The sequence below is a fragment of the Lepus europaeus genome, chromosome 1, assembly GCF_033115175.1.
Source record: "Lepus europaeus isolate LE1 chromosome 1, mLepTim1.pri, whole genome shotgun sequence".
NCBI lineage: Eukaryota > Metazoa > Chordata > Mammalia > Lagomorpha > Leporidae > Lepus > Lepus europaeus.
The window spans coordinates 153,516,219-153,539,890 of NC_084827.1; the positions used below are offsets into that span (position 1 = coordinate 153,516,219).

The 23,672-nt window shown below is 37.1% G+C and overlaps 1 protein-coding gene across 14 annotated transcripts in view; it reads left to right on the forward strand.

Moving 5' to 3' along the window:
* MAP2 (microtubule associated protein 2) overlaps positions 1-23,672 on the forward strand; it is a 318,054-nt gene that overhangs the window by 191,803 nt on the left and 102,579 nt on the right. For 13 of the 14 annotated variants that reach the window (XM_062190748.1, XM_062190862.1, XM_062190738.1 and 10 more), the window contains one exon: positions 17,945-18,017. The gene's annotated coding sequence lies outside the window, so the exon portion shown is untranslated. Of the gene's footprint in view, positions 1-4,334; positions 4,460-17,944; positions 18,018-23,672 lie in introns of all 14 variants that reach the window. The other variant, XM_062190757.1, reaches the window with a different exon arrangement.

The following is a 23,672-nucleotide window of genomic DNA, read 5'->3' on the forward strand; positions in this document are numbered from 1 at the left end:
CTACAGATTTAGGAACATAGTGGCACTTCTCTCCAACCCTTCCTCCCCCTCCCTCTTGGATTCCCATTTTTAATTTTTACAATAATCTATTTTCAGTATACTCAATGATTGTATAGTTAACCCTATTCTAAGTAAAAAAGTACAACAAATAATATGAAAAGAAAAAGACAACAACAACAAAACAAAGCATTGTCCCTCAATGGAAGACACAAGGGCTATAAACAATCATTGACTCTAAATAATCTCTATTTACTTCCAATACATTACATTTCAGGTACTCTATTAGTTCCCTCAGATTAGGGAAAACATATGGTATCTGTCATTTTGGGACTGGCTTATTTCACTAAATATAAGAATTTCCAGTTGTGACTATCTTTTTTGGAAAAGACAGGATTTCATTTTTTTCACCACTGTGTAGTATTTCATAATGGATATATACCATAATTTCTTTATCCACTTAACAGTTTATGGACATCTGGGTTGATTCCAAATCTTAGCTATTGTGAATTGTGCTACAGTGAACATGAGGGTACAGATAACTCTTTCATATACTAATTTCTTTTGATTTGGGTAAATTCCCAAAATTTTTGGGATGGTTGGATCATATGGTAGGTCTATGCTGAGATTTCAGAGGTATCTCTGTACTGTTTTCCAGAGTGGTTGTATCTTTTTGCATTCCCACCAACAGTGGACTAAGGTAGCTTTTTTCCCACATCCTCACCAGCATTTGTTATTTGTTGATTTCTGTATGAGAGCAATTCTGACTGATGAGGTGGAACGTCAATGTGGTTTTGATTTGTATTTCCTTGACAGCTAAGTGGTCTTGAGCATTTTTCTCAACTGTCTGTCTGCCCTTTGAATTTCCTCTCTTGAAAAGTGCGTGTTCGAGTCCTTTGCCAATTTCATAACTGGATTGTTTATTTTCTTGTTGAATTCCTTGAGGTCTTTAAGGATTCTGGATGTTAACCCTTTATCAGTTGTGTAGTTTGCAAATATTTTCTCCCATTCTGTCAGTTTCTTCTTCACTTTGCTGAATATTTCTTTTGTAGTACAGAAGCTTGTCAGCTTGATGTAATCCCATTTGTCAAATTTGGCTTGGATTGTATGTGCTTCAGGGGTCTTTTCCAAGAAGTCTTTGCCTATACAATGTCTTGCAGTTTCTCCAATGTTCACTGATGATTTGATGGTATTGGGTCATAGATTTAGGTCTTTGATCCATTTTGAGTGATTTTTATATAAGGTGGGCATCTGCTTTCATACTTCTGCAGATGGAGATCCTGTTTCCCCAACACCATTTCTTGAAGAGACTGTCCTTGCTCCAGGGACTTATTTTAGCCCCTTTGCTAAAGAAAAGTTGGTTGTAGATACAAGTATTGATTTCTGGAGTTTCTATTCTGTTCTACTGGTTGAAAAGTCTGTTTTTGTGCCAGGAACAGGTTGTTTTGATAATAATTGCCCTGTAGTATGTCTTAAAATCAGATATTGTGATGCCTCCAGCTTTGTTTTTGTTGTATAAGATTGCATTAGCTATTCAAGGCCTCTTGTGTTTCCATATGAATTTTCATGTCATCTGCAAATAGGGATAGTTTGATTTCCTCTTTTCCAATTTGTATCCCTTTGATTTCCTTTTCTTGCTGAAGGCCCTGGCTAAAACTTCCAGGAATATATTGAATAGCAATGGTAAAAGTGGGCATCCCTCTCTGGCTCCAGATCTCAGGGAGAATGCTTCCAGCTTTTCCCCATTCAATAGGATGCTGGCCATAGATTTGAAATAAATTGCCAAGATTTTATTGAGGAATGTTCCTTCTATACCCAATTTGCTTAAGGTTTCATCATAAAAGAATGTTGTATTTTATCAGATGTTTTTTCTGCATCTATTGCTATAACCATATCATTTTGATTCTTCAGTTTATTAATGTGATATATCACATTGATTGATTTGTTAAGGTTTAACCATCCCTGCATACCAGGATTAATCCCACTTGGTCCAGGTGAACTATCTTTCTGATATGTTGTTGGATTTGATTAGCTAACATTTTGTTGAGGATTTTTGATCTGTATTCTTCAAGGATATTGACCTGTAGTTCTCTTTCTCTATTGCATCTTTTTCTGCCTTAGGAATTAAGGTGATGCAGGGTACATAAAAGGAGTTTGGGAAGATTCCCTCTCTTTCAATTGTTTTGAATAGCTTCAGAAGAATTAGAATTAGTTCTTTAAATGTCTGGTAGAATTCAGCAGTGAAGCTGTCCAGGCCTTGGCTTTTCTTTGTTGGGAGGGTCTTTATTACTGATTCAATTTTTCTTCTCAGCTATTGGTCTGTTTAGGTTTTCTGTGTCTTCATGGCTCAAATTAGGTAGCTTATATGTGTCTGGGAATCTATCCATTTCTTCTAGGTCTCCCAATTTGTTGACATACACCTCTTTGTAGTAATTCCTGATGATCTTTTTTATTTCTGTGGTATCTGTTGGTACATTTCCTTTAACATCTCTGATTTTATTGGTTTGGTTCTTCTCCCCCCCCCCTTTTTTTGTTCACCAATGGTGTATCATTTTTTTTTAATTTTTTCCTCTAGTGTTAATTATTTCTTTGCTCCTACTAATATTGGGTTTGATATGGAGCACATGATCCCTTTCCTCTTGTGACTTGCAGTCTGGTCAGGGATAATCTCTTCATCAAATAATCATAAAAATCAATGCAAAATTAGAACAATAACAGGTGCAATGCAGAAGAGATTTAAAAACTGATCTTATTAGGGAGGATAATTTAGCTGTGATTAGTGGATAAGTAATAATTAACTAGGGATAGGTGATGGAGAGGGATGTTCCAGATAGAGCAACAGCACGTGAATGGCCAGTGGCTATAGGAGCATGATTTATAGCAGGAACAACGGAATACCACTGATATCAGAGGGCAAGTACAGCGTGATGAAAGATGAGGCAGGGAAAATAAGGCTACATGGTTCAAAGACATCTAAAGCAAGAAAAAGGTTTGTCTTTTTCCAAAGAGCACTGGGCCACTAAAGTATTTTAATTCCAGGAGTAATGCAAGCCACAGACCTTCAGAAAAGTATGTATTCCCCTGATTTTTCTCTGAGTTCTTACATGCATTAAGAAAGGTAAAACTTACTGGATGATACAATATGCCAAAACTTTAGGTAGAATGTGTGGCACTTGAAGGTTTTTCTTTTCATGTGTTTACTGAATTCCTTAGAAACTTGCTTCTTGCAGAATAAAAAGCTTCCTTATCAAAATTCTCCACTTCAGTTTTGTAAAGAACTATTATTCTCAACCCTCCTACAGAATAAGCAATTGAAGTTACATTTGAGAAATAATAAATAGATATTTAAATGTCAGTTTTCCATTGTACAATAACTATCTTTTAGATCTGTAAAATGTAAAGAGTACAGAAATTTTTCTCTATATTGAATGGCTTATATCTTATTCTTTAGCCCAATTATATTTTGCTTAAGGTACATTTCTCCCAGGTAGTGTATGAGTGGGATCCAGGAGGCTTTTGTAAAACATAAAGGTCATGCCTGCATTGGTGTGACTTCAGACTTGTTAAATTCTGCCAAAGTTGTCACATGCACAAAATGGTAAAAACCAGAGATCTTGAGAGCAAAAAACTCCACAATTTGGTAGGAAAAATTACTTGGGCTTGTTTTAGACCACCCAGAGAAGTTTGAAAGAATAACAGCTATCACTACACTAGTATCTTGAGAAGAATATTTTCTTTTTAGGAAAAATAATGTGGTACTGTCAAAATAATCATGATTACTTCAATAGAATTAATTGCATATATTATAGAAGTTATTTCTCAAATTCTACTCCCAGATCATACGCTCAGAGATCACACTGAGTACATGAGAGGGCTGTAGGTTCCCAAGCCCACTCCAGATGTCCAGAATCAGAATCTCTGGAAGTGAACTCAAGACTCAGACTTTAACCAGGTCACCTGGTGGTGGTGATGCCCACTCATGTTTGGAAAGTTCTTCATAGCATAATGAAGAGCAGCACTCTTTCTTTGTCCAGTGTTTGGGCAAACCAGCTTTACCCAACATGTTGAGTTATTTAATGATGTTAGTATCCTGTAACAAACCCTGAATGCAAACGCACACAGACACAAGTATATATGTATGTGTGCCAGAGCTTTCCTTAATCAATCCTTACTACTTAAAAATCACTCTATACAAACTTCAGTATTATTGTCTATAGTTTGTAGTTGAAGAAATTGTGGACCAATGAAATTAAATAACTTATACATCAGATTTGTTGACTCCAAAGCATTTGTTTCTGTTGTGTGTAACAGCTCCTTGCTGTAACTTGCTATCCTAGGTCTTTTTTGTATGAAGTATCCAGAAAAAGAAAGTGAATGTAGTTGCGCATGATCCAGTAACAGCCTCAGTCAATAACCCCCGAAACTCATAGTTATCGACAGCCACAGACTGATTAAGAACAAGGTATGAACTCTTCTTGCCAAGCATAACTTTTCTAAAATGAACTTTAAGAGATAGCACTTTAGCTGGGCTGGTGCTGTGGTGTAGCGGGTAAAGCCACTGCCTACGGTGCCAGCATCCCATATGGGCTCTGATTCAAGTCCTGGCTGCTCCACTTCCAATCCAACTCCCTGCTGTGGCCTGGAAAAGCAGTGGAAGATGGCCCACGACCTTGGGCCCTGGCACCCATGTGTGAGATCCGGAGGAACCACCTGGCTCCTGGTTTCTGATCGTCTCAGCTCCAGCCATTACGGCCATCTGGGAAAGTGAACCAGTGGCTTGAAGGCCTCCCTCCCCATCCGCCTGTCTTTCTGCCTCTCTATAACTCTGCCTTTCAAATAAATAATAAAAGTTTAAAGAGAGAGAGAGAGAGATAACACTTCAGAGGCAGGGATAGGGTATATATGGAAAAAGCTGCTTCAGATTATTGTAATTTAACAAGCAGAGAGCCCAGAGGAAAACTAAGTGTTAACAGTTTGCAAACATTACTGTGTGTAAAGTTACCCAGAGACTTGCCAGCTTGTATCACTATGAAGGAAACAAACTAAAACTCTGTGCAACCTGATCCCAGACTGGAAGACAGATGTGCTGGGTTGCTCTAAAACTTGAGCCTTCAGAAGGTTCTGCCAAAGACAGACGGCTCTGTTGTATGTGTGTGCTCAAAGTGATTTGCATTTCATTTCATTTCACGTAACATTTTTATGGGATACTAATAAGGAAATTACTCTATTTTCTTAAAAAAACTTGATAATCACCATTATTTAAATGATTTGTTTTATTTATTTGAAAGGCAGAGTTACATACACACACACACACACACAAAGAAAAACAGAAAGAAAGATAAGCAGGTTGACTTTTCTGCAGCTGGTTTGCTCCCCTAATGGCTACAACAGCCAGGGTTGGGCCAGGTTGAAGCCAGGAGCCTGGAACTCCATCTGGGTCTTCCACATGGATAACAGGGGCCCAAGTATGTGGGCCATCTTCTGCTGCCTTCCCAAGTTCTTTAGCAGTGATCTGGATCTGAAATGTAGGAGCCAGGACTCAAACTGGCACTCAATAGGATGCCACTGACTTGGCCCAACCCACAGCACCAGCCCTGATTACCTCTGTTTTAAAGGCTAGTACTTGAAAAGGGTTCAAAGCTTGTTGATTATTTAATATGATGAATCCTTACAATATTTGGAAAATTATAAAATGCATATTTTATAATTATTATTCCAGTATTAATTTTAAAATACCTGTACATTTTTTATATAATGCTATCAACTTAAAACTTATCTTGGGGCTGATGCTGTAACTCAGCAGGTTAAAGCCTTGGTCTGCAGTGCCAGCATCCCATATGGGCACTGGTTTGAGTCCGGGCTGCTCCACTTCCAATCCAGCTCTCTGCTATGGCCTGGGAAGGCAGTAGAAAATGGCCCAAGTCCTTGGGCCCCTGCACCCGTGTGGGAGACCTGGAGGAAGCTCCTGGCTCCTGGCTCCTGGCTTCTGCCTTTGGATCGGCCCAGCCCTGGCCTTTGCAGCCATCGGAGGAGTGAAACAGCAGATAGAAGGCCTTTCTCTCCCTCTCTCTGCCTCTGCCTCTCTGTAACCCTGCCTTTCAGATAAATAAATAAATCTTAAAAAAAAAAAAGCTTACCTTGCCGGCGCCGTGGCTCAACAGGCTAATCCTCCGCCTTGCGGCGCCGGCACACCGGGTTCTAGTCCCGGTTGGGGCACCGATCCTGTCCCGGTTGCCCCTCTTCCAGGCCAGCTCTCTGCTGTGGCCAGGGAGTGCAGTGGAGGATGGCCCAAGTGTTTGGGCTCTGCACCCCATGGGAGACCAGGATAAGCACCTGGCTCCTGCCATTGGATCAGCGCGGTGCGCTGGCCGCAGCGCGCTACCGCAGCAGCCATTGGAGGGTGAACCAACGGCAAAGGAAGACCTTTCTCTCTGTCTCTCTCTCTCTCTCACTGTCCACTCCGCCTGTCAAAAATTAAAAAAAAAAAAAAAAAGCTTACCTTGATATTTTAAGGAGTTCTATTACAATAACACTGATTGTTTTTAAAATACCTTCACAGATGGTTTCTTTTTTAGGAAAAAGGATTTAAATTTAAATTACTTCAAAGAAATGATGGTTCATTTGTATAATGCTAAAAACAAATTCTCCAAGAAGTTGGGAACCAGAAAATTTCCCAGGATCCGTTGTGACTCAGTTTGTCAGCCACCAAACAATAACATAAATAACAGTCTTTGTGGTCCCCACTGGAGACTCACTGTGCTATTCAGCAGGCTACTATAGCAAGTAATCTGTTAATTGAATGAGAGAGACATTTATATTGCACTAAAGTGTTAGACATTTTTTATGTGATGCTATAAATGGTCAATATTTGAGAACATTGTAAGTAAGAGATGAATGGTAAATATCCTTTTTGATAATGCATGGGCTCCTTGAAAGCATAAAAATGTGACATTATTATAATCTTCAAAGGAACTCGTATTTAAGAACAGAAAAGGTTGTAATATCTGATAGTTAAGGATCTTTATCTATTTTTAAGATTTATTTACTTATTTGAAAGTCAGAGTTACACAAAGAGAGGAAGAGACAGAGAAAGGATGAGAGATCTTCCATCCACTCCCCAAATGGCCATTAATATCTGGGGCTGGGCCGGGCTGAATACAGGAGTCAGGAAAAAGCTCCTGATCTTTCACGTGGGTGCAAGGACCCAAGCACTTGGGCCATCCTCTACTGTGTTTTCCCAGGCACATTAACAGGAAGAAGCTGGATTGGAAGTGGAACTTCTGGGTCTCAAACCAGTGCCCATATGGGATGCCAGTGTCACAGGCAGCAGCCTTAGCTGCTAAGCCACAATGCCAGCCCCAGGATCTTTATCTTTTGACATAGCAGTGGTATTGTATGTGTTTTCTTACATCTTAGTTGAAATCTGTGTTCCAGATTTTAGTGTTATTTTGAAGTTATACTGAGATTTAATGAGCTCTTGCTGCTTTTTGCCTACCTCCTACTGTAATGGCGTTCAGTGAATTCCTGGAGTCTTCTGGGCAGAATACCTTCTCTTAGATCAGGATCTTAACTCCTTCCAAGTAGTTACCAATGGGTTTAAGGAATCAGAGATAGTACTTTATGAGTTGGAAGTGGACTTGCTATGTGTAGGAAAAGACACTCAGTTCATGCTGATGAGACAGTCACTCAAAACATGAGGTAAGTAGGAAGTCACAAACGACTTCCAGTCTCTTGTTAACTGTATTTCCATTCTTTCTTTGCTTTTGCTGCAGGAATTTTGAAATTCCTTTCAGCAGAGTGACTTTCAGTTTAGATTCACATAAAACAAAGGATGTGAAGGGCCAGCATTGTGGTGTAGTAGGTAAAACTTCTGCCTGCGACGCCCTCATCCCATATGGGTGCTGGTTCATGACCCAGATGCTCCACTTCCCATCTAGTTCCCTGCTAGTGGCCTAGAAAGGCAGCTGAAAATGGCCCAAGTGGTTTGGCCCCTGCTACCCACTTGGGAGACCCGGATTAAGCTCCTGACTTCTGGCTTCGGCTTCAGCCTGTCCCAGCCCTGGCCTTTGCTGCCCTCTGGGAAGTGAAGCAGCAGGGAGATCTCTCTGTCTACCTCCCTCTTTGTATAACTGACTTTCAAATAAATAAATAAATTTTTCCTTTTTTAAAAAATATTTTATTTATTTGAGAGGTAGAGTAATAGACAGTGAGAGGGAGAAACAGAGAGAAAGGTCTTCCATCCATTGGTTCACTCCCCAACTCTGGCACAACAGCCAGAGCTGTGCCAATCTGAAGCCAGGAGCCTGGTGCTTCTTTCCGATCTGCCACATGAGTGCAGGGGCCCAAGGATTTGGGCCATCTTCTACTGCTTTCTCAGGCCACCACAGAGGGCTAGATTGGAAGAGGAGCAGCTGGGACTAGAACCTGCGCCCATATGGGATGCCTGCACCACAGGTGGAGGATTAACCTACAGTGCCATGGCGCCAGCCCCAATAAATATTTCTTAAAAAATAGGATGTGAGATAAAAAAAAGTAAAATCATAAATAAATAAGCAAAAAAAAAACCTTCTGTGGAATCTGTAGTCCTTTATTAACAGAGCACTTCTAGACTCTGTTTTAAACGCTCTGCTAAATGCAAAGTTGTGCAGGTAACCAGTTGCAGGGACACTCGCAGTATAGGTTTCTGGCCTTCCAGGGTTAGGGAGGCCCCAGATAGAGGAGATCACTGGGAGCCTTTAAGCCCTACCTCTTCCTTTAGCCTATAGACAGAGAATGAGAGCTTTTTTAAATTGTGATTTAGTTATATAAGTTAATATATTTTTAAAATTCTGTCGAGTAGCTGGAAAAAAAAATGTCCCAAGACTTTGAGATTAAAATATATCTCTGAAGGAAACTTTTCTGCCTGAAAAAACCAAAAGTGGCATATGTCACAGGGAAGCCAAGAGGAACCCAAGCAAGGAACCAGTGACCCTCATTCCTTCAGAATAACGGTAATCAGAGCAGCTGGAATATTTACTTGCTTACTCATTGGCTTACTTGCTGTGTTTTGTAGCCCAGACTTTAATCTTATTTTTATATAAATCAGACACATGTTGTTTGATTATAGATGTTAAGTGGCCAAGGGGAGCTTTAGATAAAAGCCTTTCAGGAATCCGAGCTGCCTGGGTCCTCTGGAATCTGGCCCAGCTCTTCATTCTGGTCTGGATGTCCCTTTGTATCTCCTCCTGTGTGGATTTTTTCCACCCCCCCCCCACTTCTTCCAACCCATTTTCCATCATCTCAGTGGTGTCTGTTTACTAAAATCTAAGCCAATTAAGTAAAGTATTATAATAGAACACCCTTTTGAAAGGAGCACAGTGGTGAGGAATTGCATGACCCCCAACAGAATAATAGAAGAGAAGGAAAAACACTTGAAAAGAGCTCCCCATATGACAATCTGCCTCCTCCTTTGCCTTCTGTTCATAGGGAGGCAACTCTTTGTTTGTTCCCATCATCTCCATGCAAATCCTCCCCCTTGTCTTTGATGAAATATTAATAATATATCTTTGTGCATCTCAATATTTTAAGAGTGTTGAAGTGAGAATTATCAGATCATGCACGCAGGGATGTTGTTATAGAAATTACAGGACACTTGGGAGTGCTAACATAGCTTATTCATTTTTATTTCAGGGCCAGCTTTTATGTTGGTATATTTTCTCAGCCAGTGACTAATATTCCTACTCAATTAAGATATCCCTACTTTTTTAATGGATCATTGCAGGCAATTTCTTTGGCAATAAAGTGTTGGCTACCCCTATTAGGAAAATAACTGGGGGTGGAAAAGAAGATTTTGCAAATTAACATTACAGAAGGGGGAGGGGATGTTGCCAACCTATACCCTACTGTGCTGGTTAAAAGTTGTCATGCTTTACCACTTGGTCAAAATGGAGCAAAAGATAAAGGATGGGAATCAGTCGCAAAACATCCTTCATTGTAAACTCTTCTCCAAGACTCCAGTGAGTGGTGAAATCCTTCTGCTTCCAGAGCTTTTTGCTCTTCGGGCTGGAAGTAGAGGTGTCAGAGTTTTGTTTTTCCAGTCAGATGACTACAAATAGCGTATATTTTCTTCTCTCTAGTGTGGAGTACCATCCTTTTTTCCAGTCAGGAATGTTAGAGAGCGCAAAAGCTCAGGCAAAGAATATCAGTCAGCCAAATTCTGACTTCTGTAGACCACAGCTGGAATCTGAATGCCCACATTAACCTCAAAATAGCCTGGTACTCTGTCACCAAGGTTCAGCCAAGTGCCTTTTTGTGATATCTCTGTATGTTGCTGCAGGTTGACAGATGGCTCCCAGCAGGTGAACCCTGGGCTATTAGTGAATGAAATGCTTGCTTTCTCTGGCATAGTCATTCTCAAAGATACCCTATGTCTTAGAAACTTACAGATGGCATTTGGATGCTAAACAAAGCTAAAGAGAAGAGTTGATGCTAAGAAATCACATGGTACTATGAACATAGGGATCCTGTTCAACTTGATACAGGATCTCTGCATGGGAAACACACAGAAGTGCTAAATGGTGAAAAAATACAATTTGAAGACTGAAACTGACACTTTACAATTTTCCACAATTGTCAAAGTACTTTCCTAACCACACGATTTTATTTAACCCTTGCAAAGAAAGCCCCAGTAATAGTCTTTATTTTCTTGGAACACTGAGTATGCAAAAAGTAAGAAGGCCTAATATTACACAGATAGTAAATGATGGTCCAGGGTTCTGACACAGCTTCTGAATCCAAAATTTGAGGGTTTTTTTGTTTTTATTTACAAAGGTGGAATTAAATTACTTCCTAGTCAGAATGGGGTATAGAGTAGTTAATACAAAAGACAATAGCCTCTGCTCTTCTACAGCTCACCGATCAGTTTAGGTGGAGTAGAGAGACACTGAGCCAATAAATAACATATATTGTTGGTGGCATTGTACAGAAATAGACAGTGGTAAGGGTCTGGTTTAGTCTACCCTGGCTGCCATAAAAGAATGCCAAGACTGGGTAGCATAAGCAATAGAAATTTGTTTTCTCAATTCTAGAGGTTAGAAGTCCAAAATCAAGGTACTAACAGAATTGGTTTCTGATGAGGCCTCTCTTGCTGCCTTTTTGACAAGCCACCTTTCCACTGGAGCTATTACAGGAAAAGATATTCTGACACTTGTTAAAGTAGAAAGGAAGACTATCCAGAACTATTGCAAAGAAAATATTGCAATTTGGGACTATTACAACAAGAATATTGCAATAGGAGAAAGAGACTGGGCTCAACTCTAAATAAAGCAAAATCAGCTATCTATTTATAGATATCTAGCAAAGTGAAGATGCCTTGAATGGAAAGTTTCTGAGAAGAAATATCAGGGATATTACTAAACATACTGAACCTGTTTCTTGCTGAAGGAAGGCCAAAGACTTAGACATCAAAGGCAAAGGATATGGAATTTGATCAGGTATCCAGGATAATTACATACCAAGGCTGGGGAGTTCTCTCTAAATAGATTTAACATGATTCTTATTAAATCTGGGGTTCTTGGGTTTCATGTTTAGCCTAGTAGTTATGATGCTGCTTAGGACACCTGTAACCCACACGGCAGTGCTTGTTTTCAATTCTCAGCTCTGGCTCCTGACTCCAGTTTCCTAATAATGTTGACCCTAGGAGACAGTGTTGGTGACTCAAGTAACTGGCTACCTGCCAGTCATGTAAGTGACTTGGATTGAGTTGCTAGCTCCTGGTTTCCAACCCAGCCCAGCCCTGACCAGTCATTGTGACCATATGGGAAGCGGATTTATTTTTAATTTTAAGGAGCCTTAATTAACCATATAAGTAACTTGTAGGAATGTAAATAAGTGAAAGGTATACGAACCATGTTATCAGAGACATTTCTGGAGGTGGTTAAGGATACTTAATTGAGACGAGAGCTGCAGTTAAACAGGGGTTGAACCTGTGTATCTCCATTAATTTATGCTACCATTTCTAAAGTTTTTTGTTACATTGAAATGACTATTAACAGAAAGATAAAAGATAAATGCTGGTGAGGTCATGGACAAAAGGGAACCCATGAACACTGTTGTGAGAATGTTAATTAGTATAGCCATTGTGGAAAACAGTGTGGAGTTCCTCAGAAAATTTAAAAAATAACTACCATATGAACCAGTAATCCCATTACTGTGGGTTTACTACCATAGTATATCAAGAAAATTAAATCAGTACTGTAGACATCTGCACTCTCATGTTATTGCATTATTATTCACAATGGCCAAGATATGGAATCAACCTAGGTGTTGATAAATATATTAATGGGTAAAGAAAATATTATATGTATATATTTATGTATATGTGCATACACACATATATGTATATACATATACATATACACACACACAGAAGTAGAGAATATAATATAATACTATTCAACCTTAAAAAAAGGAAACTCCTGTCATTTGTAACAGTATAGATGTACTGGAGGATATCATATTGAATAATGTAAACCAAGCAAGAAGGTCAAGCACCACATGATCACACTCATGTAGAATCTAAAAAAGTAGATCTCATAGAAATAGAGAGAATGGTGAGTATATAAAGCTGGGGAGGTTGGATGGAAGGAGGATAATAGGAGAGGTTGGTCAAAGGTTACAAAATTTCATTGAGGGAGGAGAAATAAGTTTAAGAATCTGATTGTACAATATAGTGACTACAGTTAATTTCTTATATTCCTGAAAAAAATAATTTAAGTGTTCTCATGAAAAAAAATCAAAATTATATGAGATTTCATATGTTAATAAACTTGATTTAGCCATCCCACAATGTATACGTTTCAAAGCATCATGTTGTACATGGTAATATATATGAATTTATCTATCAATTTAAAATGAGTAAACAATTAAAAATAAAAAGAGATATAATTGTATAAAATTTAGAAACAAAAACAGATGGCTTTCTGTCAAGCAAAGAAGTATTATATGTCTTCAGATGTGTTCTGAGTAGGAACAGAAAACAACAGTGTAATATATAAATAAACAAAACAGTGACACATGTGCCTTGTTGCTGCTCAAGGTTCTCCACATTTCAGTGCAAATTCACATTTATGAAGTGAGATATTTGTGTTATTTATACACTGAGTCAGACTCAGCATGTGGTAACAATTTAGCAAAAGAAGTAAAAGCTGATATTATGGAGCAACCCTTTCAATAAGGAAAAAGTCTAAAGTAGCCTGCTGGACCAATGTCATCATGCCTCATTCACCCTATGAGGGAAGTATTTATGGTTCATGAAATATGCATTTATCCCTCAATGTCTCTCAATCTCTTGCTTTTAAGCAATGCCAAGTTCAGTTCAGTGAGCTGAGAGGAAGTAATAAGTGTCATTTTCTCATTAAAGCATTCAAGAGGCAATGTTCAGCCATTCAGATATCATCTTCCCCTACTTCTGTAATCCTAAAACCAGGAGTTGAGCCACAAGAACAATGTACCCAGATATGTCAGTCACCGCAAGGGAAAGATGCCTGGAGTCATTGTACTTGCATTAGGATTTCTGTGAGCAGGATATAAACCTTTGTTACATAAAGCCTCTGGGACTTTAGCCTGACTTTCTGCCTAATCCTGCCCCTTTATCCTTCACCTGCCTGTATACTATTTTTACTGCCTTGAATTATGTTGAGATGCTTTGGACTACATCATTTCCACTAAATCAGCTTAACCCAACCTGCTAGGTCAGCCATAGCCTGGAGAAGCAGGTTTGGAGGTGAAAGGGGAGAATTCTTACTGACTGTGATCCTGTAGAAGACTATTTTTTTAACTAGAGTTTTTATTAATAATTTTTTTAATTCTTTCAAGTGTGTGTTGTGAAGTATATTTCCTTTGCAGGAAATTTAGTGTCCTCCTAAAAATTACTTTAACAAAAGTCCCTAAAAAGACAGATCTTTTCCTGATCTGCCCAGCTCTCAGTGACCCCTGTTCACCAGGCATTTCTTCTACTTGAGAACAAGTAGAGAAAGAACTGACTGTAAATCATATTGAGGAATAGAAATGGTTCGGTAGCATGTGAGACTAAATTATCTTATGTTGGCAGTTTTAAAGACTGGATGATAGATATATCACCAAGTATTTTAAAAATTTGGTCCTCAATAGGGGAAATCTTGTTGTCCTATACAAGTGAATTGAATTATATGAATTATTCTTAATTTTATAGAGAAGCTGGATAGCAGAGGTAAAGAACAATGCTATCATTGCTTATTTGAAAGCTGACTGAAGTTTCTAGTTGTTGAGATTAAGTTAGTTCTTCAGAAACACCATTTAGGATTCTGACAACATGATATTTATGCTAAAAGTGTTTCAAAAGCAAATGAACAGTACTAATCTTGGTTCAACAATCCAGGAAACTTTGTCTTAGTAACTCTGTTATTTAATGAAATGTAGGTTCTTACATCAGTTGAGAATACAATACCTTGGTAATATTTAGCCTATGGAGTTATAAAAATATTCATTAATTTACCCTTCTAACTTCAGTACTCTACTTGCATATAGCTTGCATATGAATTTGCCAGAATCCAGACAAATGCTATATACAGCCTTGGTGCAGTGTAAGCACATTTATTTATCTGCATCATCTGTTGATAAAATCTGATTTATTATATAGCTGAACAATTATTTATTTTCAACCTCTTATCACTTACCCAACACAATGTACAGCAAACATCCTATTCTCTATCTTGTATAGGCTAGCTCTTAAACATAATAATCATTTTGTCAAGTTTTTTCAGTCATTATTCCCAACAATATTATGCCCACCTTTAAGAGTTTCTGGAAAGTGGCACAAGCAAACTTGATGGAAATAATGAGTAAAATAAGAGGCAGAATTGTAGCTGAGTAAATTTCAATTTGTTCAAGAAGCTGACATGCTGAAAAATAAATGTGCTTAGCAAGTATTTTTAGTAAATAGAAAATTGCCATAGTGAAATAGCACTTCTCAGAGGAGCCATAAGTCTTTATGCTTCAAATTGTCATTAGCTAAAGTTGGAGACCTAAAACCAATTCTCAATTCTATAGAAAACTGGTATGTAACCAAGAGGTTTGGCTACTTTTTAGCTGTGTGATACTAGAAAGGACACTTAAGTCGTGTTGGCCTGTTTTCTCATCTTTAGAGTGAGGATAATAGTAGTTAGAGAGTTATATAGAGGAATATAGGAATAAAGGAGTTAATATGTATTAATATATATGAAGTTCTGGCACACAGAAAATGCTATATAAATGTTTGCTAGCATTATTTGGAGGATCTTGTAGCCGCTCTGTATAAGCTTCTAATACTAAAACTGTGTCAAATAATACTAATAACAAAAACCCGTTTCAGTGATTTAATCACTTTGTAATAGCACTTTGTGGATTTAAGATAACTATTCAGATTTATATGCCTTAGAAAATGGACCATAAAATGCATGTAAAAAATTAATTTCCAGATGGTATTTCTTTCTCATAAAATAAAGCCTAGGAAAATAGGTGGTCATTCTTATTTTTTAAAGGATTTATTTATTTATTTGAAAAGGAGATTAAAAAGAGAAAGGGAGGGACAGACAGAAAGATTATCCATCTGCTGGTTCAGTCCTCAAATGATTGCAATGGCCAGGGCTGGGCCAGCCAATGCCAGGAGGCTGGAACTACATCTGGATCTTCCACATGTGTGGCAGGGGCCCAAGCACTTGGGCCATCATCTGCTGTTTTCCCCAACGCATTAGCAGGGAACAGGATTGGAAGTGGAGTAGCTGGGACTTGAACCAGTGTCCACATAGGATGCCGGTTACTTAACCTACTGACACCGCAGTGCCAAATCCAAATTTCACTTTTAAACAAACAAGAAAAACCCCACAAAAGTCAAGATTATGAACAAATTGAGCATGGTTTTTATTGCTAAGTACTGAGTATCCTGAAATTTCTAATAATCTTATTATTCTGTTGCCAATTATTTCCTAATTCTTTAGGAGATAAAATTAGCTTTTAGAATTTTGTTTTTAAACATAAATAATTCCTGAGTTAATTTTTGGAAAGATTAAAAGGCAGCATATATTAGTACTATTTTTTAATATTACTCAGATAATGGCTATGTTCTTTGACTCGGTATGTCAACATACATTTAGCAGTAAACATTGGAGTTCTGCAGGTCACATGGTCTCTGTCACAGCTTCTCAGCTACATAGCCATGGACTACATTGACACTGAATTTAGAAACATAGGCACCAAGGATGGAGCCAATTCATGGACCATAGCTTGCTGATCATTATTCTATAAAGTTCCTTTTCTTATTCTTACTAGGATAAAAAACACAGATACTTACATAATGTGTACTTGCACCCTTATATACATGCATGCATGGGTGCTTGGAAATCATGATGATGAAGAACTTAAAATATGCACTCCAGGGAATTCAAGGAAAATAGGGAGTCTAAAAAGAAACTTGATATTTTATTCAACATTCACTCATTCAGTCCCTAAAGACTTTCTTTTTGAACAAGATCCAGAGGTATTTTTGTTTTTGTTCTGAAGTCAACCTATCATCTTTAATATGCTTATGATTAAAACTATCCTTAAAAGTTATTTAAGTAGTCTTAAGTTATAGTGTATAGAACTCTGAATATATTGTTACCTATATTCCAGTTTTGAGAATCACATTAAACTAGAGTGAAAAAAAAAAAGCTGGGTACAAAGATTTAGGTGTCACACCCTTCTTTTATAAGAATTATTCAAGTATTACAGTGAATAGAGAATTCTACCATCATTCTTACTGCTTGCAAAATTTTGTTTATTTATACTTTAAGTCTTTGTAACTTTAATATTTATTAGTAGACTTGTTTGTTGCTGTACATGGTGTCTGAATGTTCACAAATTAAATGAGCTGATACATGTACAAGTCCTTAATAGAGAATCTGGCCCACTTGGTATTTGTAGCTTTGGAAACACTCTTTTGTCTGCACATATCCAGATGCACTTTGAAGGATTGTAGACAAGAATTTGGCCATCTACCTCTTGTTTTTCAAACTTTGCTGGATCTTAAACAAGAGTTAGTAAGCTACGACATTTGAATTTCAGGGTCCCTTATCTGTAGAACAGCATCTTCATTAAGGATACAGTGGTGTCCACTCTACCAGGGATAAAATCACACAGTCCCTGGAAAAAGACATAGAGATGCATGTTTGTAAACACCTAATGTAAGAGAGCTGGACTTCATAATAGGTCTCAGCCATGGAATCCTTTGTGCATTGTGCACCTTTGTAATCTTCCCTATAGATGAGAATGCTTACACATGAATGGTTTATGAGTTAACAAGCCTTAGTGCTTTCTCATATTTCTGGTTTTTTCCTAGGTACCACATCAGTAATAAGTAGTCTATATTCTTCAAGATATAATTCTTAAGTAGAATTACTAAACTAGAATCATGTCTAAGATTCTGAATGTCAATAAGTTTTGCATTGTACAGAGAAAATTTAATTAGTTAATAAATTCTCTCCACCCTGTGCTAAAGAGAATCAATGTGAACTGGGCTGGAGGCCAGTCCTTCCAAGTTTATTGAATATAATTAACAATTTACATCACAAAGGTATTCTCTTAGGAAGAAAGTATGATTATATGCTATTTATTAGGTGAAAACAATTCAAAAATATATTCTTCATTGGATATGATAATTAATGAAACATCATTGGAGTGAAGCTAAAAAGTGAGAAAAGCATTCAATAGCATTTTCACTGTTCAAGGTAAACATCTGAGTTAGTGCCTACCAGGTTATAAATGATCAATGAAAACCACAAAAGCCATCATCAAATTGATCTCCTAGTCTCATAGTTAACTAATATAAAGACAGATAGGAAAACCATGAGTTTCATTTTGTACTGAGCTACATGATCTGGTTGAAATTATTAATTTTCTATTTTATTTTTTTCAGACAGAAGCCAGAACATATCACCAACCCTCTGAGAACACAACAAACTCTACTATTTCATCTCTTCCTTGAATAGGTGAGACCTTGTCCGCTATGAACTAGTTACCCACAATTGTGACGAATTTCTCATTACTATATCTAGGTTTCTAATGTATCTTTAAAAATATTATTTCATCTTGATAAAGAAGCAATACACTTAGTATTCCTATAGCAAACATATTTAGAATTGTTAAAATAGTTCATAGTGTTTGGATTAATTTCAAAACAACAGAATGAAAAGATATTTCTCTGAAAGGAGGATTGAACTAAGCCTTCTATAGTTCTTGATGCCAATAATGTTACTGCTGTACCTACAGCATGTTAGGCATGGTCTTAGCTTACTTTACTAAATTTATCAGTTATGTAAAGTAGATACCGGGATTCACTCCCATTTTATAAATAAGGGCCATGAGGCAGACTGAGGGGGCTAATAAGTGAAGGAGTAACTCACTTGAGGTTGTACTCACAGGTGTGGAAGTAGTAGGCACTGGAGAGAATGCCAGCCCCAGCTATTACTTTGAGAGAGGTTTTGTGTTGTCATAGAAATTTCTAACAATCCAATTATTGTGCATTTTGAATAGATTCTGTATTTATAGAAGAAAGTAAGAGATCCTGTACTGGAAGTGCAATAAATGCATAACAAACTTTTTTGTTTGCCTTTGTTACATATCCAAGTACAATTGTTTCATGCATAAATAAATGAATACTTTATTTAAAAAGCAGAACCTTTATTTTATATCTTCTTTTGAACTCAAAATTCCAGTGATATGTACAGAATAAAATTATAATAATATTACAAATTAATGATTTTTTACTCAAGGAAACTCTATGGAATGCCTTTTAATTTAATTTGTTTTTGTTTTATTTACTGAATATATATAATCTTTTTTTTTAGTTTTTAAGATAACATTTTTATTAACATCAAAGTCGAGGGCTTAATGCTCCACTAAATAAAGAGATCAACAATAAAGTGTCAAAAGACCCTAGTTCAATGGTAGCATCAGCAAGAGCTATAAGCAATAATCAAAAGGAAAGTTGACCTTTTTACCCATATGCAGTAAATTTTAAAATAATCACAGACATTACAGTTGTAGTAATTTAACATTGTTCTCCATTGGTTTGAAAAAAAAAAAAACCTGTAAAACAAAGTTTGACAAATGTTTTTGTAGTGATACTGATACACACAGGCATTTATTTTGTTTTTGTTTTTCTTTTTTTCTTTTTAAATCTTAAATTGACCAGAATAGTGTTCATTTTATGGCTTTTGTTGTTTTATTTTGAAAGATGAAAATTTATAAAATTTTCAAAGCAAAAAATAATTAATACCTAAGTATCAACTGTATAAACTAAACAAATGATAACATGTAGCTATATTTAAAATATTTTCTGAAGAATAAAATCATCACAGAAATAAAACAAGCTGGTATTGCTTCCTTTAACTTTCCGTCTTTCTTCCTAAGTATCATCATGAGCATGAAGATGATACAATCTTCCTATGTACACACGAATACCTCATGACGGACATACAAAGCAAGTGTCATGCAATTATTTACATTTTGGAAGCCTGTTGTGCTATAGATATTATTTTACTGCTTGCCTTCACCAAATACTGTATTTAAGATTTATCCCTATTGATGAAGATCTGGTTTACTCATTTTGTTATTTAGTTGACTCATTTTTAGTGATTAACATTTAATATTTCTAAATAACTTTAAGCATTTAGAGATTTAATGATAAAATTATTTAAGCATGGCTTACAAAGCCTATTGTGGGATTTGTGTATATGGAATTAAGAGTTCTAAACATATGCTAGCATGCCAGTCCTTTCTATGTTTTATTTTTTCCAGCTAGAAAAGCATTTTTTTAATTAGCTTGTGAGAAACCCTCTAATCTAATGGGAGTCATGATTTTCACTGTTTTGGCATAAAATAATAACTGAAATCTGTTTTATTTCTCATGGAGGAAATAACTGACTATTCCTAAATATAAGCAGGTACCTTTGAAATTTAAGACCTTCAAGTAAAAAAGTAGTTTGAGCCATGCTAATTGATCATATTCTTTTAGGCAATCATAGAATTAAAAAACGATTTTTAATTCAATAATGTGTCTACCTGTACAGCTAAATCTAGAATCTGCTTAAGGTAAATGTCAATCTATTGTGAGCAAGTAGACACAGAATCTTTCATGACTGTCTCGTTATATGAGGGGAAGAAATTACTACTATGTCAGTTGTGGGAGTAAGAGGAGGAAGAAACTAATTTTTCTGGGCAAACGTAAGTAATTATGAGACTTTATGTAAGTCTCTTAGGTCAGAAATGCTTTCCCATTTTGCCTATAAGGAAATTAAAGCACGGAGACATTGGTAACTTACTCAGCATCATATAGTGATTGCAGAGCCTGGCTTCAAATTCATGTCTGTCAGACTCTGAAATCATTCTGCCTAACAGGAAATGAATTGGAAAAAATCTAATCTACTTGAAACATAAATATGTTCCATTTATTCCACCAGGATTCATTAGACCCTTTTATGTGAGGTGAGTGCTAATGTCAAGAAAGTAAGGAAGACACAATATCTAGCAAAAATGAAAAAACAAGCTATTGTGAACCATGAATATTCAGTGATACCACAAACATGGTGATTTAATTAAATAATTTTTTGCTGTTACATTAGCACTGTTTGCCTTTGAAATTACCTAACCATGTCAATTATATTAACTGGAGAGGATCATGGAATGGCATGCATTGTAACAAAGTACTTTGCAAGCATGTCCTAATAGAAAATTGGTAGTTGTATTCAGAAATTTAAAATCAAACACTTCCAGTTTAGCATGTATAATTTTAAATGTAAAGGCTGACATGTCTCTGAAATGTAGGGCTTACTAATTCATAAAGAATCAATATCTATCACACAAACCCCTTTAAATATTACAATACAAAGGTTAGCTAGTGTAAAATTATTTGGCTCCAGACTCCACTACCTTTATGAGGTGTATGAGTTAGTCTTTTCAAGCCTCGTTACAAATGATTGCAGCACCAAGCTCATACCTTTCACGTCTCATCATCTCTATCTACATCATTCAAATTCACCGTCTCTGACTTTTACTACTACAGTAGCCTCTTGGACTCCATCTTACTCTTCTGTATTCTACTAATCACAAAGAGTCTGATTGACCACATTAAAAATTTAATCAATTTACATGACTCTGTTCAAACCCACAAATGGCTACCCAGAGCCCATACCCCTCCATGGCCAGCAGGGTGCCATATAAACTGGTGCCTTCTACCTCCCTGACATCTTCCCCCATCATCTCCTCCCATTGAGTAGAGACCACATGATATACCTAGTCGTGTCACCAGAGCTTAGAACCACCAGTTCTTGGTGATCTGTCACCTGTTTGAAGGGATGACTTGTTATGTGAGAGTTACTAAGGAACCATGCAGGTAAATACACACACACAGACACTATCCTTCAAGCACATCAGTAATGATTCTTGCCTTTTTAATAATTCCTTCATTTGTCTTAAAAGAGGCCATCTGCTTTGCAACACTGAAGCACTTTAATATTTGAGTCAAGATTTTATACCACTATGGGAAAACTTTATTTTTCTGATGTATAATTTTGAATCATAATTACAGCACTAAAAAACCACTTAGACAAATTAAGGACAAATAAACTGGCTGGACATGAGAACTCCATTTGAGAAGCAGTAAATATTCGTTATTCCTTGCAAGCTTTTAACTAAATAACAATATTGAGTTTTTTGAAAACCCAACATTGTTGAGGTTTTCCTTTATCTTCAAAATAATTTTTTATCTTTTGTAGATGAATAAGGATTTAAGAAAAATTTCTGTAAAATTAGTTGTTACTTTGTTTTATTGTGGCCTGTTCCTAGGAGCAGCACTTGATGAGTGTTTATGTTGTTGAGAACAGTTGGCAAGAGAAAAACCAAACCGTAGGACCACAATAACCCAAGAGTTAAGGAAAAACGAAAGAAAACCTTTTATGTTTACCCCCCTCTCTGAAAATCAGTACCTTGCCTTGCACTGATTACTACCTCATAAGCATTCAGCTCTGGTCCATTGGCACTCTGTGTGAATAATTGTAAAGGCAGATTAGGCATTCTAAAAATAATTTCTGTTGGAACATCACCATATCCTACTCTGTCCTACGATCAGCTGGCAGTCATAACCAGATCCCAAACTATTCTGGCTCTTACTGAGGCAGGAACATATTCTAGGGTGAGACTTAAAGAGGGATCTCTCAAGTTCACTAGAATCTGAAAGAGGGAGACTTGCCCACATACTCTTGCAGGAGTTAAAATAACAGCAACAGTCCTCCTACTTAACAGACTGAGTCATCAGTACATTCTACTGGTTTCTCAGAAAATCAGAGCAGATTGTTTGGGTTGCAATTCTGTGGGCAGAGGTGGGTACCACCTGCTGCAAAAGGCTGCAGTTTTTTTCTCAGAGACTGCTGTTAGTAAGTCTTGCCTTTTAACAGTTTGGCCAAATGGAAATAGGAAAAGAAAAATTAAAGGGCACTGATGAGCACATTTCTAATGAATAAATAAAAGAAAGGTGGTCAAGACATGGTTATTATGCAATTAATTATTTCACTGGCTATGAATATAAGCCACTTAAAAAGGAAGACTTACAGAAGTCTTGAAAGGCAAATCTTGCTTGATGTTTGCCTTCAGAAAATTCTGGAGGCCAGCAGCAGTGGCCTTGTCTCACTCTATCTGAGGAAAAGGTTCCAACTAAAAGAAATCCACTCTTTGCATAACCAGCAGCAGGAGATTATTCTGTGATTTCTGAGTACCTCATAATGTAAGGCCGAAGAAAGAATGGGATTTCTTGAGGATCTGCCAGCAAAAACCTGGGCCACCACTTTCTCACTCTCTCTGGGACTCCCTGGCCTCCGATATATCTGTCTTTGATTTAAAGTGACTCTTGGTGACTGTTTATTTAGGTAGGCACTATACTTTTTTATTTAATGAATGCATTTTTACATAGATACAACTTTAGGAATATAGTGGTTTTTGCCCCCATACCCCTCCCCACCCCACTCCCATCCCACCTCCCACTCCCTCTCCCATCTCCTTCTTCATTATGGATCATTTTTAGTATGACTTTGTATACAGAGAACCAACTCTATGCTAATCATAGATTTCAACAATTTGCCCCCACGCCCACATACAACATAGAGACTATAGTTTGGGAAGAGAATTACAATTCAATAGAGTCAGAGGTCCTACCTGGGGAGCAAGTGCACAGTGACTACTGTTGTTCCTTTAACAGTCTTTTTTTTATGATATCAGTGATCATCCAAGGCTCTTGTCATGGGCTGCCAAGGCCAGGGAAGCCTTCTGAGGCACTGTATTTGTATTTCCCTGTAGTTCTTTACACAAGTGCAACTCTGAAGTTTGCTCGCCTATCGGTGTCTGCCTCATGCAGTATCAATTTTTAATTACCTGAGCATTTTATCTAACATGCTGTGACCAATAGACAAGACACACATCATGGCCAGATCCTGTACCTCTTGGTGAAGAGAAGGAAGAGTGATCAGTGAACAGGGTGTGAATAGTAAGCCAGCATCCTAAAGCCATTACGAATCTTAGTGCAGTATGTTTACTCTCTTGTTCTTCCCCTCCACTGAATTCCCCTATGAATAGGATGTTAATATATTAAAAGA